Source organism: Passer domesticus, chromosome 11 (assembly GCF_036417665.1).
Source record: "Passer domesticus isolate bPasDom1 chromosome 11, bPasDom1.hap1, whole genome shotgun sequence".
NCBI lineage: Eukaryota > Metazoa > Chordata > Aves > Passeriformes > Passeridae > Passer > Passer domesticus.
The window spans coordinates 10,349,111-10,369,876 of NC_087484.1; the positions used below are offsets into that span (position 1 = coordinate 10,349,111).

Genomic DNA, 20,766 nt, shown 5'->3' on the forward strand with positions numbered 1-20,766 from the left:
CACATTTGGCTGGCTTCATAACTGTCCAGTCTCGTAAAGCACTGGCATTTGGTTGGGCTGGAAGCAGATCACAGTTGGAATAGCACTGCTCCATGTCTCTGGTGAGAAAGGCTGAGCTTTTGTTTATGTTGGTGTTGTCTGCCCTGCAGCTCACAAGGGCTGGGCTGAGGCTGGTGATGCTTCAATGCTATGATGCTTTTGGAAGCCTCTCTGAAGGTTTCAAAATGTTGAAATTGGCCCGTACCTCTTCTCCATCGCTCTCACGTATCATTTCTTGTCCAAGTCTCTTCCCAGCTGGTACCACAGCCCAGGAGGCAGTACTCAGCCTGGGTACAGAATGGCCTGTCTGCTAATCCTGGACAGCTTGGTGTAGAGAAGAGTTGCTTTAGGCTCAAGGCTTTTTCTTTGTAGAGACAGGTAATGACTGGGCAAGAGAAGCTGGCCTGTTAGCTGAGGGCCATGTGACAGTCACTGTTGTGTCCACACAGCCTATGAAATGAGTTTGCCAAGGTGAGAGTCAGTCCCTACAGCCGAAAGACAATTCTTTGTGACAAGAACCTTGATATTTGTGGACTGTAATTACACAAAGAGACTATGCTGCTAATCTAATCTTCACCTTCTGCCTCATTCAGACGAGACCTGTACCTGTAATGTCTGCATCAAGGCTAATAATTCACTGTTAAGCTACAGTACATGTTTTAGGATGACAGCAAATCTTGTTTTAAGAGCTCTAAGGGTGGAGAATGAAACTCACCCCTACATCATTTGTTCAAGTTATTAACTACTGGCATTATTGCAAGTTTTAATTTTTAAATACTCGTATTATTTCCAGTTTGATTTTTTCCAGCTTTTACTTTGAGCTTCTGGATCTGGTTATAGTTTTGTTTATTAGATTTTTTGAAGTCCTTCAACATCTCTCACAGTCCCCTGCTGAGATATGTTAATAGAGTTAGATCAAATCACCTCCAAACCTTCCCTTCGGTAAACCAAATAGGGAGGTGGAAAGGCTTCAGCAGCCTGGTCTTTCTCGCTCACTGTAACATCTGGAACTGAATGATGTGTGAGGTTGGATCAATCATCTGTTCACAGCGGCATCTGACCACCTATTTGATGATGCTTAAATGCATCCCGCGGAAAGTACTTCTTTTACTTGTGGCTGTTTTCTAGACCAAAACCATCTGTGGATATTTTCCGCTGCCTAACCCGAGCAGCCAAAGCGCGGAGCCGAGGGCAGGCGGTACCTGCCGGGGAGGAGCGGCACCGCCGGCACCGGGCAGCCGCGGCTCCTGCCCCGGCAAACACAACTTGACCATTTCTTGCCGGTTTATCGCAATCGATTTATGGCTTCCAGTTTTCTGTCGCTTATTTGCTATTGCCCTCTAGTGGAAATAGGATGGCCGGTGGCTTGGCTTCCCAAGCGCTGTTTTCTCCCATGTCTTGTTGCTCTGGGGTTCTCTTCTTCGTTGTATGATGTTGCAATATTGTTGACATGGATTTTAGCATATAGCTTTGCTATTCAGTTTTATTCTGTGCAGGAAACAAGTATCTGGTCTCTACAATTGATAACTAATGTGGTGCTGTGTCTGGGAGTAGAACAGACTTGCCCTTTACAAGGGAAATTACAGGAGATGTTCTCGTTTCAGGCTTAGAATAATTCAGTCGTGAGAGTCAGAATTCTGAAGTGAACTTTGTGTATGCTGCCAGCACCCACCAGCCTGGTACAAGGAGTGAGCTTCTCTGGAGGCAAAAATACTGCCTTTTTACTATTTGTATTTCTATCTCAAGTCTTTGTTTTTATTAAAAAGAGTGAACTATTTAAAGCACACTCTTTCCAATCAATCATTTCACTTTGTCAGACAAGCCAAATCATTTATTGAACGATTTTGGCTAATCAAAGTCTGTCTTCTTATAGGGATCCTAGAAGATGGTTTATTAATGAGACCTAGATTCTTTTCCCTGGTTGTAATGCAGGGAGATCTTAATAAGCAATGAATTGCTGTGTCTGCAATCACTTTTGAGAGGCTTAAAAGGAAAACAATAATACTATGACTAATATGATTGCTCTCCCTACACTGCCATCCGGCGGATGCAAAATTAATTTCCTTTTGCAAATGTGAAGGGAAATTCTCCTACTGATATCACAGCTTGCAAACTTGGACAAAGCTGATTCTCACTTGTAACACAATTTCCAGACCAGTGAGGAAAATGTTGGTTATTCTTTAATTTTAGTTGTTTTATATTAAAAAAGGAGATTTCCAGTCTCTCATCTACAAAAAATCTCTATCTTGTAATGGAAACCTGTCTGGATCTTGAAAAAGGGCTCTGAAAGCTTCCCAGGTTCTCTGCTTTCAGTATCTGGCATGGAGAGCCCATGTTTTGGTTTCCTGGTTTTGGAAAGAAGGTTGAGCTCTGATGTTGATTTTCAGATAATCAGTGTGTGGGCTATTAACAACAGAGCCTAGGGTCAGATGCAGCACTGCATTTTTGGTTTGGGGTGAAGAGCTTTTGGGACAAGGATTAACTCTTTACTTCTTCCCTCCAGGATTGAAGACCGAAATAAATAAAAGCAATTTGTGCTGCCTACAGCCTCGTACCTGCTGGTCTGCAAGTGGGACCTCACAATGAGATTCTTCTCAGTGCAGCAAAACTCACTGACCACCACTGGCTGTGTTGGACACCTCTCCAGATTCCTCTGGAACAGTAAAGTGAGTACTGGGAATGGATGGAGGCAATGTGAAAAACTGAGTCCTTCAGCTGAGCACACAGCTGTTAGGGCTCTGTCATTGCCTGCATCTCTCTCTGTTTCTGGATCCTACATAAATCAATGCAGCAGCTGCAGCAGTAAGATTTCCTGTGCTTCTCTGCAGGAGGGTTGTGGATGTAGAGCAGAACAGGACCAGCTCTGGCATTTTGGCTGCTGCAGGTGAGCCAGGAAATCACCAGGAAGTGGCATCAACCCCCTGGAGACACCACAGCTCATGGTAGTCATGGTACCAGTCCTTACATGGGACCCTTGGGCTTTTCTTCAGAGCCCATCAGCTCTCCAAAGGGATTCTGCAGTGTGGGGATTTGGGGCCAGGAAGGTCCCAGTCTGGAGGTGGGAAGTCCTGCTGCCTCACAGTGCTTCCAGTGTGTTCCAGCCCTGAGTCATTCCCTCGCCTGTTTGCTTTTGGTGTTTGTTTATTTACCACCGAGGTGTCGGCCCAGAGCGGGCTGACTCTGCCGAGCTCCTTCGGTGGCCTGGTGGCTGCTGCCAGCTCTGTCAAAGTCCTGCAGTGCTGGGAGTGTTTCACCCAGGGGCAAGGGGGAGACAATCATGTTCCTGTGAGAGCAATGCCACCACCAGCTCCCATCAGAAGCGTGCTTGGCTCTAGGTAAGGAGTGAAGCAGCACAGGGTAAACTACTTGCACCCTCACCAAAGAGCCCCCAGCTCCCAGATCTGCTCCCTCAACTGCCTGGGGGGAGTAGGAAGAGGTCGAGAGGCATATCCTTTGCTGTAATTATATCCTGTTGCTAGAGATATTGTGCTCTGCCTAAGGAAATCATCATAATGCAGCCTCCCAGAGAAGGTAATTACTGTGCATCTTATGAATGGCTGCATGTGAATGTCTGCTCAAGCTGCTGTCAGCAGCAAGTTTCAACACATCTTACATACCAGGCATTTTACAGCCTTAGTTTTATTTGTTTTCATCACCCCTTGCCTTGTGCTTTAGTTTTCATTAATGGATCTGGGGTTTTTTTTGTTTGTATTGGTTTTCTTTTTCTCCCTTTTTTTTTTTTTTAAAGAGGCCAGAGTTCATGTCTTTGATGGAGCATTTGGGTGGTGGCCACAGCTCTTGTTTGCTGCATTTCTATTGCTCTGTGGTGGCTTGAGGGGGACCATCTGGAAAATGTTGTTTCTAAGCTATTCCCATATGGTAGGATCTGAGTGGGCCCTGGTTTCCTACTCTGATCACAGATAAAATGGACTATATCACTGTTGATACAACCTGGGGTCAATCTACCTCTAGCACAACTGCACAGATTTAAGCCCACAGGACAACCTATTTTTCCTGTTGTACTTTCTTAGCTTCTCTGTCTCATGTTGAAAAAGGGTTGGTGAGGGATGCCAGACCCTTGAGCTTTCCAAAACCAGTCAGCTGCCTGCCTTGGTTGGCAACCAGTGCATGTGTCACTGTGTGGTGGCTGAAGTTGTGGAGGGCCACAGCCTGATTGTTCTGTGCATGCAGATTGCCATGTCTTCAGACCCTCATCCTTTGGCTTTGCAGGGACCTTTGAGCCAAAGAGATGGGGCAATACCAAAGAGCCCTGGTTTGTCTCAGTAGGAGTGACCCAGCTACTTTTTCTTTCTCAAAGGTCACTCATGCTTGCCTTTCCCCAGCACTCTGTAATTTGCCTTCTTGTTGTGTGTGTAGGGCCACAGTGTGTGACCATGGCATCCTGCATTGCTGTACAACATCCTGTCCATCTCATGGACAGCTCAAGGGAGGATTTGAAACCACTCCTTAAATTTCCTCTTTGTGAAAATGGCTGTGAAATGCTTACTCTTGCAATGCTGAAGCTGAATAATCTTAGTACCTTTGCTGATTTTTTGTGTTTATGGCCAGTCTTCTGTGCATGCTGAGCATCTGCTATGTTGCATCCTGAGGTGGTTTAATCCTGGTGCTGTGTCCATCCCCCTCTGTGATCCTTGGTGAAGCCTCAAAGGCAGCTTGGCTGCTGGAGGATGGAAGGTGCTATAATAAATGTGAGCTCATAACGTTGTTGTTAAAAATAACTGGAGCTAAATTATAAAGAAAAAATCAATCTTATTCAGTCCTAGCCCAAGGGGAAAATGGACATGAGGGATTGGGCAATCCTTCTGTAAGTTCTTTCTTTAGACTATATTTAAACCACATCGAGAGCCAGATTCTCAGCTGGTGTCAATTGTTATTGACTTCAGTGGAGTGAAGCTGGTTTACACAAGTTGAGGCTGCTAAATGCCAGTATTTGGATGAAGCTGAGGCAGCTGGAATTACTTTTGCAGAAAACTCTAGTCTGATGCTGGTTCAAAAGCTCTGATCCCTCCTGAGTGCTTGAGCCATCGCTGCTCTCTTTTAGCAGTTCTTTTGGGATGTGAATGGTTGTGAAAATACCTTTACTTGGGTTAAAATTTGCTCTAATCTCAGCTAGGTTCTGCAACTCTAATGTCTGTCATTATTCTGTAGTCACTGCTTTAGATGGGCTCCTCTGAAAATCTCTGCAAAAACCTTTTTTATTTGCTACTTTGCTGGCATCATCTCCTGTCTAGACACTCTAATTATGAGAACCAGGGAGCATACAGTGTGATGTGCAGATAAACCTGGATAACTCCAAGGTAACAGAGTGCTGCTTCCATCCCTCCCTGACTGCCCTCCAAACCAGTTTTGCCTATTTGTTGTCTGCTCCAGTAGGAACATTAGTAAAGTGGGGACTGTACAGTGCCACCTGAGCAATATTCATTTGAATTTTGCATTCAGAAGCAAATGTTTTAAGCCATAGAAATAGAGAGGCAAACCTCAAATTGCAGTGGGATCTAGCAACAGTGGGTTAGCCTTCCCTACTTCTGTTTTTCAGTATGCCTAAAAACTCTCTGGATTAAGTAAACAACCTCCCCCACCACCACTGTCAGCAGAATGCATTAAATCTGTAAGCTGATTTGAGTAATTTTTGTGTACTCATATCCACTCTAATTCCCTTCTCATCCATGGGCTTGTTTTTTATTTATGCCAGCACAGACTCTATCCAAACTCATCCTATATCTATTTCAGCAATTTTTTAAAGAGTGTTTAAAGCTACTGATTTAAAAGGAGACCATCAAATGATCAATACAATATAGAATATTGGAGTGCATTTTGTTGTTTCAGCTGCTGTCCACAGTATGTCACCTCTGGAAGTGTGTAATGAGAAGAAAAAAACACTTTTTTTTCTACTGCCCTTCTTTAATATGTCATCTTTCCTGATTCCTTGCTGTAATGGGTAAAAATCTTCTGTAATACTTAGCAAGGCCCCTGGGATTCAGACTCTCAAGTCTCTGTGCTTGGAGTGCCACTTGGGTTTCTATGGGTCTCTGCAGGAGCTGGGGCATGTGAGAATAATCTGTTTGCTGCATTTTGACTCCAAATCAATGTGCTTTGAAGTGATTATAGGGAGGGATTTTTCATTTGCTTTTTGTTTTCTTGGTCACAGCTTTTGAAAATCACTGTGCTGGTCCGTGGGAGAAGTGCCACCATGCAGCTCCTTTGCTCCAAGGGAGGCATATTTGCACTCCTGGTAGTGACATGGCTGAGTGAATGCTCTGGAACATGCATTTAGGGTCCAGCTCTTTAAAGTCTGGATCAAAACACATCTTTTTATGAGTCCTGGTAATGGAAACATACCATGAGCATGAATGACTTGAAAATAATTGATCATAGTGCAGGTTAATGGATGACTTGGATGAATTTCCTAGCTTTGGATTCTGACAGGAGCTTTTGAGTTTGAGCTGCACAGTGCTGCCTCTTGGGGAAAATTGCACAGGTTTAATTAGAATCTGTTTCCCAAGTGATGGAAAAGTCTATCTGGATGCTCTTCTTTCGGTGTAAGCTTGGGGTCTCATCTGAATTCACCTAGGACACATCAAAGTGTGTCTCTATAAGGAGCTGAATTGGGTGGCAGATGTGAATCTGAAAGAGTGAATCTCCAATCCTGAGCCCCAAAAGTCAAACTCCAGGTAAGGTTTCTAGACCAGTCTATGTGGGCGTGTCCTCAGCCTGCATTTAGCCAAATCTGAGACTGCAGATGGAGCTGTGGCTCTAGAACTTTTCCCAAAGGAGACCTGGGAAAAATCAGAGTCAAGGCCAAGCCAGCTCCAGTCCTGTATGGAAGTGGGAGCTCATCTTTCCTCTCCCCAGCCTTTTCTACTCTCAGGCTGGTGATTTGTTTTGGGCTGTTGGACACTTGTTAATATCCCAGAATTTGGTGCATGTGCGTGAACCCAAGGAAAAAGAAATCTCCATGTGAGGCAAACATACTTCCTTCCCTTCTTTTTTCTCCCCCCAATCACTGTATCACCATGTTGATGTGAATGGGTGCATTGTACTGCCATGGCTTCCTGCACCAGATGCAACTCTCAACCAGCCCATAACCAGCTCTCTCATGCACCAGGGTGACACAGCCACATCATCCCCTCTCCCTCTGTTGATTTTTGGCATGGATCTTTGTTACCTTTTCCATTGCATTTCTACTAAATGTGCAGCAATAGCAGGAAGATGGTTGGCATTATTCTGTATGAGACCTGTAGGAAGAGTAGGTTTGTACTTCCTACACTGGTTTGAAGGGTGTCAGGCTGGGTATGCACTCAAGGTCCCACTAGGGTTATTTTACTCCTTGCCTTGCTGGGGGATGTTTCCACAGAACATACTATGGCAGGCTTTGAACCAATTTGTAGTTCCTTTGTTTATGATGAAATTAGTTCACTTGTTTTATGTAAACTCTCCCTGAGATTTGTTTACTTTGGCACAGGGATCCATGTGCTTTCGGAGATGCAAGGAATTTAGCTACTGGGAGCTTGTTTAGTTTAGTTTGTTGCATTTGCAAAACAGATGGTGGAGGGGAAAATGTATGCGTGGGGAGGCTTTAGGACAGGATTTGGTTAATGTTTGCTGCCTCTGTAGTTTTCTTTGTTGTTTTCTGGCTGAAGCAGGATGGGTTTCCATCACAGAGAGAAGAAAGACAACACATAAGCACTGATATGCATTTTGCACACAGGGAGAAATAAATATAATTTAGACTTGAGCTGTCATTTTTTGGCCATCTTTGCTAAGGTGGAACTCCCACTTTTGAGGGCTGGTAGAGGAACAGAAGCACCATGGGGGCTTTGTACATTGACTTGTCTCTTCTCTGTGGAGCCCCATGGGCCTCAGCAGACCTTTGAAGCATTGCTGTGCTGCTGCAGAGCAAAAGGAGGGAAATCTTCATGAGATGTGTGGCCCAGAGCTGGCTGGGGTGGGGTGGGGGGAGGCCATCCCCATGGCACTGGGATGTTCTTTCAATCTTGGTGCAGCTCTCTGCTGAAGTGAGAAAGAACAGTTGTCCTCAGTGGAAAACTGAAGCAGAGAGTAGAGGAGGCAGGACCTATTCAAAGTCCCACAGAGGGTGCCTCAAGGAGAATGAGGGTGGATCCCAGCTCTGCTCAGCCAACTATTTGAGCCTTGTGTCAGGCAGATCATTTTGGAACAGGCCAAACTCTTTCTGTTCCAGGGGCCAAATCAGTGCCAAGTTGCAAGGGATGCTTGTAAGGCTCTGCCATGTCCATCTGTGGTGGGTTATGCATGCTGGGTTGTAGGGCACTGGCAGAGGTGTCACTTTCCACTGTACTTCCTAACTGAAAGGTTGTTCTCGTGGGCTCTGCCACTCCCCTTTATGTATTTGGGAGACTTGGCCAAAATCCTCTCAAACCTTCATGTCTTGTCTTTGGGTTTGTTATGGGGAGCAAGCAACTCCCTCTTTGCAACATCCTCACAGGAATGATCTTGGAGCGATTAGCCTTAATCAAACTTGGCACTTGCTCAGGGCAGGATCATGTTCCCCTGCATTCCTCCGTGGATATGGCAGGCAAAGAATCTGTCATCGTGTCTGATGACCTTGCCTGCAGTGCAGAGTGCCAAGAATGCCCCATGTTTTCTCAGGGTGGGGTGCTGTCCACCACCAATGGCCAGCAAAGCGTGATGATGGGGTGAGCGTGTGCTGGGATTGCTGGGGCATTTGCTGGTGGGCTTGGTGGGGGAGGAGCCCACATGCCACCACCTGGTTATTTTTGTGCAATGCACTGAGCTGCTGAGCTGCATCACCACAGCTTCATCCAATCTTCTGTCCCTACAGAAACATTTCTCAGACGTTAACGCTTTGCCCATCTAGGTGTCGTGTTTCTGAGAGATCTCTGTGCTTCCCAGTATGAGCCCAGTGCATATGCTTTTGCCCTTCTTCAAATCTCAGAGCTGAAGGGTGGTGGTTAAAAGTTCTTGAGCATTTTGCAAGACTTCACTGACAGAAGGATGGCTGTCTTGCAGGTCAAAGAGTTTTCTGTCTGCTTATTGACCTCTTTTTTACCAAGGTTAGATGGATATCGGTTACATTTGGACAGATGCAAGTGGGGACTTTATTAGCAACCATTTAACCCTTGTCCCTTTTAGATTTTTATGAGCTTGAGAAGTCTTATATCCCTTCAATTTCCATATGAAGAAGTTGAGGCATGATGAGTTGCAGCGGTTTTTCCCAAACAAGTCTAACTAGAAAAGTGCTTGAAATTAAAATTCTTCTTAATCAGTCAGATCCTTGATAAGAATGTCCTTCTGTTTCTGGTAGTAGTGCCTGCTGGCATCTGTGTGAAGAAAGATGGCATCTTTCCTAAATGGGAATTACCAGGAGCATGCAGTCTTGCTCTCCTACTGTGCCCAAAATGAGCAAAGATCTGGTTGGAGCAGGAACAGACTATTGTCATGGATGAACCAGCTATGGAGAATAACAAAAGTCAGTGTCTTCCTTGAGCAGGATGACTCCTGCCATATGTGCTGTACCATCTCAGTGCCCTGTTTCAGGGTGTGCCTGCAAGGTGAAGTGTAGCCTCCAGGCACCACCTCGGAGCAGTTCTCTCCAGGATAGGCTGCATTTTGCCTGGCTTTGTGTGTGAGTGCGGTTGCCAACACATGCACAAAGCAAAGGCAGAGCAGACCTGAAGAGCAGCATTGGGTACCTGTTTGACCATGGCAGGGTGCATGGCCAGGTGAAGGTGTGAGCAGCAGCAGCAGCACTGAAGGTGAAAATTATGCTGGCAAAGTTTTTTACTGGGCTCCAGCCCTGTGTATCTTTATTCTTCCCCCATCCTGTGTTAGAGCTCAGTCTTTCTCATAATTATCCACCTGGATCAATTACAGTTTAAGCTCTGCAGCCAGCTGTGGGAAGCACAGATGCATTGCACCGTGCAGCATGTCCAGGGATGGCCTGGTCTGCTCAGTGGTCCTGACTGGAGCTCCATGCTCTTCCCAAACTCTATTTGCAATGCAGGTAAACTGTAAAGGAGGGGGGAGTATGTGTAAGACAAGGGAGATACACCAGTGTGTCTGCATTTTCCTGCTTCTGCAGGCTTTTCAGTGAAAGACAAAATAGTTAGTCCTTGGTGTTATGGGTTTGCAGTTTCCCTCTTGAAACTTTAATATGTGGATCACAGGCTTGTGTTGGTAGGCACTACACAGACATCTAAGAAAGAGACCATCCCTGTCTTTAGGACTAGAAATCATATAAAAGGCCAAAGCAGGATAGCCCATGGGTGGAGTAGAGCTGGAAGGAGAAAGTGACAATGCAGGGGAAGGGTGTAGTGGAAAATCAGGAATTGCACCTTGCAACTAGTTTAACCAAGACCCTAGGGGAGAAAGTTTCCAGGTGTTGTGGAAGCAGCTTTGCACACCTTTATGGGGAGGTGTTTGGCAAAGAACTAATTCTCATACTCTGGTGCATGACCCCTCACTTAACCATTGATTAGTGAGTGCTGCAGGACATCACCACTGCAGTTCATGGGAAGAGACAGTTAGAAAGGGAGTAAAAGGAAGTCTACAGGAAAGGAGATAATCAGAAATCCCTGAGATGTCCTTACCTTGGCTGGCCTTTTCAGACCTTGTGCACTCTCTGGCCTGCCTGTTTGGCTACAGTGCCTATTGTGCTAGCACTGCAAAACCACTGGTGTGTACACTCTGGGGACTCCTGGGGTAGGACACCACAGGACAGGTTGTTTATTGGGAAGGGTAGGGGTGAGGAACACAAATGCACCAGGGATGGTAGGTTGGTAAGAGAAGGGCTGTGGGTCCTGCATAGATTGAAGCTGAAAACTTTGTCATCTGGTTGTGCAAGAGTGTCTGAGGCAGAGGGGATGTGTGTGATGGGCAGGAAAGGAGAGTGCCTGCATGTGTGCATAAGGAAGTACTGCAGCAGCTCTTGCAATTGTTTTAATAAAGGAACGTTTCCCTGAATTTCTCTTTTGGCACCTGAGGGCCCTTCCCAGGATGCCCTTGGTGCAGTTGCTGTTTGATTTCCAGGGCAAATGCAGTACATATACACACACAGAGCCCCATCTTGTTCATGCAAACCCACAATCCCATCAGCACATGGCTCCTCTTCCTTTTGCTAACAGGGAAGGGGGGATGCGGGGGTTGGAATAATGACAGAGCTGATTATAATTAATATTTTTTTTATGTCTGAAGAGTGAAAGTCCTGCCCAAGTCCCCCAGCTGAGCACAAGCCAAAGTGTTAAATCCCTGTAGGGGTGTGTTTCATTACTGACGCTCTGCGTGTCGAGGCTGGTCGCGGGGTCTGATGCTGTGTGTGTGGAATTTTTGTGGCTATTTTCTATTGTGCCAATAAAAAGAAGGATCCCATCCGTATAATAAAAAGGAAACTTGAAGGTTTCCACGCCTACATGGAGGTGAATGCTTGCAGTATTAGTGTTTTTAGTAAGCATTTTACCTTTGCATGACTTTTCTGTATGATCACGTTGCAAACGATGGAGCAGATGTTACTGGGGATGGAATATGATGGGATTCTCAGTAGCCTTTCCACAAAAGGTTTTGGCTAGTCCTTGCTTAGGCTGGTTTGTAGCTGGCTTTTTTATAGTCTCATAATTTTTCACTGGGCAGCGTGTGCTGGGTTTGACTCATCCCTGACTGTTCCTCTTTCAGGAACTGGGCTCTGCCAGAATGATGGGGACAGGGAGGCACTGATGGCTTCCTGATCCTCTCTTGACCAGCTGGGTGATCTCAAACAGGTCGTTTGCTCAGGACTCTGTTTTTTTCTGCGTGCTTGAGGTCACACAGTGATTGAAGGCTGGGCTGGGTATGGAAGTTGCCCTTAGCCAGATGTCTACACAGTGTAGTGGTAGTGAGGGAGCTGCCATTCCCAAATCAGTCCAAATCCACATCCTGCAAGTACTGATCACTTCAGGGGGCTGAAAGGCACCCTCAGCACACACCAAATGGACAGGAGAAAGTGGTACCCTATGTGACACCTTAGAGGTGCTTTTAACTGGGAATGAGCAATGGGCTGCAATCCTGCAAGCTTTCAAAGATCCTCTGAGCCTTTTGGATGAGAAAATGTGGAGAGCTCCAGGAATGTTGGCATCCTGCGTTGTGTTTGTACCTGTGCAGCCCTTGGTCACTTAAAGCAAATTTCAGCCATCAGGGTGCATGTGTCTCTCCCCTGAGAGAGAGACTGCCTGGACACAGTGCCCAGGAGCTCCCAAACATCCCTTCTCTCTGTCCCTCTCACTAAGGAGGGGTGGGTTTTCCTTGCTGTATCTGCGTTTCTCTTGCCATGGTAGCAGGTGAGAGCATGTTGGGACACAGGCCCACAGGTGGCAGCTCACAGCTTCTGCACCCAGCTTCAACCTTGTCTCAGGTAAAGAGGATGTGTCCCTATGAGGTGGCTCTGTCTTTCCCTTTCTATCAACAGAAATTCCACCAGGAATAGGCTGAACCACACCAGCCTTGGTAGCTGTTCCCACCATTCCAGGATGGGTGTCTCTTCATCTCCCACACAGCTGGCCCATGTACTGCTGTTGCTCAACCTCCTCCTTTCTGCTCTTTTGGCAATGATGTGGACAAAAACAGCCCATAAATCTGTCCAGATTGTGAGCTTCAGTGCCTGACCCTGGATCTCCAGTCTGTACTTGTAATACCTGCAACTCCAGTGTGATCTGCCATGCGGGGTGAGATGCTTTGGGCTTTGAACTTTGCACCCCCAAAATACATTCCGTTGTTTGACAGAGGTCTGAGGTTTTCTCTGAAACTTTATTATTCCTTTCACTGGATTTTTTTTGACCTTCCAAATCCTATTTTTTTTTCTCTCCCCCAGAAGAGTATGCTCAGCAGCTAAATGAGAGAGCTGGCTGGAGCATGCAGACTGTGAGCAGCGTAGGAGCTGCTGGGAGAGAGGAAGGGCAGCAGGAGAGCTGTCACAGAGCACGTGGCTCCTGCCCTCAATTAGCCTGTGTGGCCATCACTGTTGAAACGAGAGCACAGCAGGTCTCCAAGGAGTTCTCTCGTAGGTCTTGCTGAATTTATAAGCTGGGACCACAGTATAACATAATTTCCTGAAATGTCAAGTGGCTTAAACTGGCTGCCTCCTCTATTGGTGTTGTTTTGGTTTTTTTTTAATGAACACATTGTGCTTCCATTTCCTGCAAAAAAAATTCCTATCAATGTTTGATGATTGCTTAATAAGAGAAATCAGTAAGCACATGGAAAGTTCACATCCTGCAGATGAATAAAATGACTATAAGCTTTCTTCTGTGGTGCCAGGAGCTGGTGGGGTTTTTTTGGTTGTGGTTTGATTTATTTGTATTTTTATCCTTCCAGCAGAGAACATGGATCTGAAATTGTATCCTGAAATTCTGAGGCCACTGGTGAGCTGTAGGAGGCCTTCAGCAACCACCAGCATTATTCCAGAAGGAAAAGGTAGAATTTGCTGGATGAGCAAGCTGGAAGAAGGTATTCCAAATTGGGAAAAGTAACAATGTTGAGGATGAGCCTGTCATTTAGTCTTTGTGATAGACTGTGGATTTTGTTTGATTTTGCAAGAGAAGAGGGCTTATCTAATTGAATTGTAGGTGTGAGCCTTTGGAAGGTGATTGTAAAGCTTGCAGGCAAGCCTGAAGGGTCCCAAATGGATTTATTGTTATTTTTTACATCTCTGTTTCTAGACAAGCCTTTATATTATTTCATAGGTGTGATTTCTGAGTCCTGAGCTCTTTATTCAAGATCTGTCTTTTATAATTCTTGTGTGAGCTAACACTCTTTTAGACCTGGAGATACTGTGTTTAGAGGGAACCTGACAGAAAATTTTAAAAGCCTTTTCATGTTAATTTTCATTACTAACTCTAATACTTCTCTGTCTAGAGCTTTCTCACTTCAAAGTGCTGTGCAGTCTATCAGCTAACTGCACAGGGAGGTAAATAAAACTCCCTGCCATTAGTATGGCTTTTGAATTTTTTGTAATTCTCTGAGTGTGGTGTTGAGCAGGGAGCCATGCAGAGACACCCACTGGGAAATATTTGGCAGAGGGACTGACTGACAATTTAAACTGTCTGAACACAGGCCTGAAAGAAAATCTTGTGTTGTGACTGTTTGCTTTCCAAACATCTCTTGCAATTTCTGTCCTCTTCAGCTCTGTTTCATGGTTCTCATCTCCTTTCTTCACACAAGACCGTGGTTTCCCAGACTCTGGGGGAGAAAAGAACTAGCCAGGAATTGTAATGGAAACCCTTGCCTGATTAGGTGTCGGGAGCTTATTGAAAATAATGCAATTTTTATACCACTTCCTATATTTTAGAACCCAAGGGCCAGTAAGAGAGAAATTGGTCAAATAAAAATTAACAAACCAAAACATAATGAGCATTTTAATCCTTAAATGACAATTTGCTTTGGTCTGGAGCTGAGGAGTGCACCAGATTTTTGAGCAGGAGCAAAGCACATTTTCTCATCACACCACAGACACAGGCACATTGTTTAGTTCAGCTCCTCCCCATCTTGGTGCCTGAGATATCCCACACGCAGGAGTACCCTCTGATTACACAGTAATGCCTTGCTTCCCTAAATATTGGAGAATATTAAGACACTGAGGTAAAAGAACCTTGGGGTGAGGTACTACCTGCTGCAGAGGGATGATTTGTTAATTTTGTGTTGGTGGGTCCTGGTGTCATCCCTTTGTGTGTATGTGTGCTCTCTCCTGGATGTAGAAAGTGCTACTGTTTAATCACATTCCACAGAAGGCAATTTGAGATGATTTTTAAAAGTGTTCTATTTACTTATTTTAAGGAGTGTAATTGCAAGCAGGCACTTCTAGCGTGGCAAAGCTTAGCAAGGAAAAATTAAAGGAAAAATATCAGTCAAACCCCAGAATTTTGGGCATAGTCATGTGACTGTTTTGCTGATGTCCTCTGGCTGTTGAGAGCCTTTTTGACTCAAGGGGAGACTCCTTTTACTGTCACAGAGGGTGAAGGATGCAGTGACTGATAGTTTCATGCCTGGCCAGTGCAAAGGCAATGGGTTGTAAATCCATGTACTTCCTTACCAATGTGGCCATCACTTTTCATTAATCTGGCCACTCTCACTACCAAATTTCTGTTACAACGTTATTGCTTGCTACCCAAACCAAGGAAAGAGAGAGGTTTTACCCTTCACAGATAAACCATTTCCTTGGGGGCCTAGCCCCACTGGCATCCTCTGCCCCAAAGGAGCTGGAAGCAGCTCTCAGTGGGAGAAGCCAGCTGAGGTCACCCACGAGCATTGCAAGAGGCTCCCCTGTCTCCTCACCCCAAGGGGCTGAGATATTTAGACAGCTGCCTCGCTGTGAATGGGACTCTCTGGCAAAAGAATTAAGCAAAGATTAAAATCAGTTTTAGCTGTTAAATGTGTGCTTTGCACAGCATTAAGCAACTAAAGGCTAATTATCTTTGAACTTATGCACGTGGTTTTAGATGTGATCCACACAAGTTGCTATTTTTTTCTTTTGTCTACAAGGAGCTGAAAATCAGGATAAAAATGAGATGCTGGTGTCAGTAAGGGCACATCTTTGTGAGTATGCTGGAGGCAGTGCCTGCTCTGCAGGGAAATAGGGCACCTACTGAATGAGAAGAGGTTAAAAAAATTACTTTAACACTTGTCATTTAAACTCTCCTGTTTAATGGAAGTTCATGCTCTTGATTAAGGAAATGCAAGTGTGCATGAAGGTAGGAAAATGAGACTGCTTGGAGAGAAAGCCAAGCTCCTAGCTGGAGGGAAAATTTACTCTGGATGCTGATGCTTGGGGCACAGAGAGTGCAATCTGGGAGGTGAAGAGCGCTGCAAGACCTACATAGGTCAGTGCAGAGCAAATTGGATTGAGTTTCAGAAAGTGCTGCGGGGAGATAAGGAGGAATTTGATGCTGAGTTGCAATAAAATAGGGAGAGGGGCTCTGTGCCCCTGTGCAGCCTGGGTGCTTTGGAAAGCTGCTCAAGGCTCAAGAAAGTCATGTCAGTGAAAATACAGACAATAGGAGGAGGTAACATGGCTGATAAAATGTTGGTGCCATTTAAAAACCCTTTAGGCAAGCAAGTAAGCATTGCCAAATGGTGATCAAAAATTCTGGATCTTCCCATCCAGTACGTGCCAAATCATGACATAAGACAAACTTTTTTCAGGGTTTTTGGTTTTTTTAACCTTTAGATTACCCTTAAATTATATTTCAAGCTTCTTTCTTAACCATAAAGCATGAAATTATTACAGAAATGGGTCCAGGGATCAAAAGTGAATTTTTCATACAGCCACTGAAGGAGGGCTGAAAGGAGCCTTTTTGTGCATGGCCTTTCACACAGTTGAAGAAGTTCCTCTTGCTCCCTGTAACCAGCTCTCTCCTTGCCTAAACACCCCAGCTCGTGTGTTTGCTGGAAATGGTATTTCTCAAATTTCTTTTCCCTGGATTCTGTAATCTGTCCACATATTTTTTGACGGATGAGTGAGGCTACAGGCAATCCACCAGCTGAGAGCATACCTCTGCTGAGCAGGCAGGAAGGATGCCTTTACAAGCATGGCATCTTTCACTGATTTTTACTAAATTAAACCTCCCCACCCCCAATTTCCACAAATTATCAAGATGATTTTGACTTTTGATTTGCTCTTCTGTATAATGTTAATTCACCTTTTTTTTTCTTGCCTGCAGAAGTGGGATACATATTGTCAATTAATGAATGTTATTTTCTTTATGAAACTATTGAATAATGGAACTAATTTCTGGGTTTAAGGCTGTCAAGCAGAACACCCAAGGTGATGCAACTTATGAAATGCTTATCAGGTGTACCAGCTACAACACTTTTGCTCTGTTTGGGAGATGAATAGTTATTTTTCTCCTCTTCTTTCTGTTTCACAAAAGCATCTCATGGGGAAAGAAAAAAAGTTGGTAGCAAGTAGATAAAGAGCTGTCTTGGGTCCAGAGTTCAGACCATCTGACACAAGCTTCTGGTATCATGTACAGGTAGAGTCCCAGCCTGACCTGTCACAACCCTCTGCAGCTTGTCACACCTCTGTTTTGTCACATGTGAGGTGTGGATCAATAAAGTTAGTTCTGTTAGCAGTGGTGGAGGTTCCTGTACTGATGTCAAAGAACCAATGCTATGAAAAGGCCGGATTCAAGAAAATGTCAACAAGAACTTTTCGCTTCAGTGAGGGGAGCCAGGCACGAGTATGATTTATGAAGTGAAAGGTATGGATTATGCATTTGAGAAACCCATTAAGGGTTAGTAACATGCCTTAACAGAAGAAAGATCTCCAGCTCCAGCAGCTTTGATTTGGAGGTATCACGGGAAAACCAATTTCTCCCAGCAGTTTAACAATGCAAATAGGTTCTAAGGTGATGATGAGGAGATGAATATGTTAGCCAGAGTAGAACTGAGCAGCAGCAAAGTGTTGGTGTGGCAAGGTTCACAAAAGGCAGCTTTGGATGGCAAACACTAGTTTGGGCAAGAGGTTTCCAATTTGAGCCAGCCAGGAGAGGTTAGAGATCCACACATTCCTGATGACTCCACTGCTCTGTCCTCAATTCCATGGCTCTGCTGGTGCCTACCACCTTGGAGAGGTGCTGCAGGCACTTTCCAGTGGGCTTATGTCATTGGTCGGAGATCTCTGTGTATGTAAAACCAGGGAGAGACCCATACCATCCCTGCACAACTGATGTTTGTAGATGATGGGTGAGGCAGTGATGTCTCAGGGAGCTACACTGCCTCGGGCTATGATCTCATAAGTTAAGCAGGGTTGGGCCTGTTTGTTTTTGGATGGGGACTTAGAAGGAGAAGTTGATTGCTACAGTCAATTTGACTTGGTAATTCGGAAGGTGGTGCTCTTCCCCCTAGGTAGCTCAGGCTGACATGCCAGAATGATTATGCTCACCACAACTCCTAACCTTTTGGAAAAAATGTAAACCAAACATCCTCACCTTTCCAGAATGAACATCACGGGACTCCTGCTCTAACCCCAAAGTCCCAACCAAATTCCATCTCAAAGCAACCACACCCTGCAGATGGAGATCCACCCTGCCCTTCCAGGAGGATGCAGTAAACTTTGCTTTCCCTTCAGCTGAACTGCTGCAGAGCTTGGGAGAGATGGCAGCAGTACTTCTGGGACAGGCAGCAATGCCCCCTCAATTAACCTGTGCAAGTGTCCTCACTGTAAAGGGACTGTTTAAATGGGAAGTGTTTTCCCACCAGTAGGGATTTTGGAAGCCTTGGTGATACCTGGTTTGAGCAAAGGCCTCGTTGTGCTGAATGTAGCAGCTGGTTCCTGCCTCTGTTTTGCCTTTGTCTCTTCCTCCTGCAGCACAGCGCCAGGCTCTCACAGCACAGGCACACTCTGCTGCCCACTGCCCACTTAGAGGGACAAAAAAAATTTTCTTAGCTGTTTTGCACAATTCTTAATATTCCAGTGTGGCTACTTGGGCCAAATTCTAGAGTGAGGTAAGTTATTTAGCAGCATGTAGGTGTAAAGTGCTGCAATTTTCTGTTCTGAGTGGGTGGTAAGGTAGGGGTGCAGCAGGAAAAGCAGCAAAGAGGATGGCATTAGATAACAAGCTGTGTGTGCCGAGGGCTGCTGGGAAGGGAGCTCTGGTTGCTTTGGCCATGTCTAAAGGCAGATTTGCTCAGTATTTGTTTGTTTTCTAAGCTGTGAATGTGCTTGTGTGCATTCTTCTCTTTTGGTTTAGCTTAAACCTTTCCTAATCCTGTTAGCAGAGATAAATCTCCCTGAACCACAAGTAAGTGTCTGCACGGGAGTTTGCACGAGCTGAATTAATTCTGCATGAAATCATGCAGGGGTGCCCTTGTGTGGGTAAACACAACCTCATGTTCCTTCCAGCATCCTTGGCTTTCCCTGCCTGCTCTCCCCTCTTGGCAGGGGAGGTCACATTGAAGCATCTCATGCTCAATTTCCACAGGAAAATAAGCAAAACCCCCTTCACCACCAGGAAAAGGGCAGAGTGAACCCAAACTAGGCTCTCTGTGTGAGGTCTGTCAAGAAAGACTCCCTTGAAGGGCTGTGTGTCAGCAGGACCATGTCCCTGACCTAGTGACATGCAGAAGAAGGTGTGCTCCCAGTATTAGCCCCACTGCTCTGTCCTGGCACAGCACAGTGGGAGAGGCAGCTGGGCTTAGCTCAGGATTTTGCATATTCTTTACCATGCATGTCCTGTCTTGACAGTATTTATGCAAATTTTTTAATAGAGGAAAAAGCTGTCACATAAAACAAAAAAAAATTCATCTGAAGGCCAAATATGTAGGTTGGTTGGCTTCTGTGTTTTCTTTTTTTTTTTTTTTTTCAATTAAAAATAAGGTAACCTATAAAACGACGATCTAGTTTAATATCCTCATTACATGTTCCAGGCGGTATCTGAGTCACACCGTTTGCACTGTGCTTTGTACCCCTGCGGGGGATGTAAAAGCTCCATTTTTGGAATATTCCGAGGTCCACCCCAGTCAGATGTGCCAGGTGAGAGTTCCAAGGTGCAGGATTGTGGGTAGTGAAAGTGAATTCTCTCAGGATATGGTTGCTGTCAGGACAGGACCCACAGGTCAGTACTTGAGGTAATTGGTTTAGGTGGTCCTGTCCTTGCCATCCATGTCACCTTTTTGAGTGGAAACACACCTGAAGTCAAAAGAAATTCCTTATGCATTGGCTCGTCCTTATTTTTGTTTCTGGTTGGTGGACCTCCATTGAGTTTAATTCCTAAGATCCATCACTTTTAATTGTCATCAAAAAACACTTATAAGGAGCAACAAAAGGAGTTGCTGGAGGATGTCTCTTTTTCAGCACTGGAAGAACTGCTGCATGTTCTCATGCCATGAGCAGCCAATTCTCATCAGCATGAACACTTCCTATGCAGGTAGGGGGTCTCCTGGCTTGTTTGGACTATTTCACCTGGGTATTTTTTCAGAGATATCGGTCTGGTACGATGCTTTACTGGTTAATACCAACTGTGATAATGTGTTTTGTGACACAGATTCTCATTTCCTAAGAGCCAGAGTAAACCAAACTTGCCTCCCAGGATCTGCATACCACAACAGTCCAGAGATCACCACTGTGGAGACTTCCTTTGATGAAGACTCAAGGTCACAGTTGAGACACAACAGTCTAATAATATATTCCTGATCAGCTCACAGCTCCTGTTATGAGCCACAGTGCCAAACCTGCCTTTCACATAACTAAGAGCATCTACACTGAGGGTTGCCACTATCCAGCTCATGTACAACTGCCTTCATCTGTGGGGCAGCACTTGTGAGCCTTTTTCACCATTACAGGATCATGGAACACAAGGCTGAATGTTATCTTCACTTTAGAGCACTTTGTACCCAATGGGAAGGGGCTGGAAAAGGGATTCTCCTTTGGGCTACAGATCCCCCACCTGCTGTATCTCCATACCCCTCCCAGTGTGGTGAGCTCCAGGCACTTGGCAGATCTCAGCCCTTTTTCCACTAGAACTGCAGTTTCCTCCTTGGGCTGTGTCTAAATTTCCTTGGCATGGAGGTAAGGGCTGACGCTACCATCACTCCAGGGAATGCAGGAGCATACAATTATTGCCTTTCAGATTTGCTATACAGATATGCTTGGAAACCTCCATTCTTTCCTTCCTTAAAAATACATGTCTCTAGCTGCTGCATTTGGAAGCTGTGGGTCTCTGACTCTCATGGTTTGCCTGTTCA

At 45.2% G+C, this 20,766-nt stretch overlaps 1 long non-coding RNA gene across 1 annotated transcript in view; it reads left to right on the forward strand.

The window, feature by feature from the left end:
- LOC135278817 (uncharacterized) overlaps positions 1 to 20,766 on the forward strand; it is a 104,999-nt gene that overhangs the window by 58,596 nt on the left and 25,637 nt on the right. The window contains exons 11-14 of the long non-coding RNA XR_010346216.1: positions 2,543 to 2,705; positions 2,868 to 2,923; positions 13,402 to 13,533; positions 19,450 to 19,555. This is a non-coding gene — a long non-coding RNA (uncharacterized LOC135278817). The remainder of the gene's footprint in view (positions 1 to 2,542; positions 2,706 to 2,867; positions 2,924 to 13,401; positions 13,534 to 19,449; positions 19,556 to 20,766) is intronic.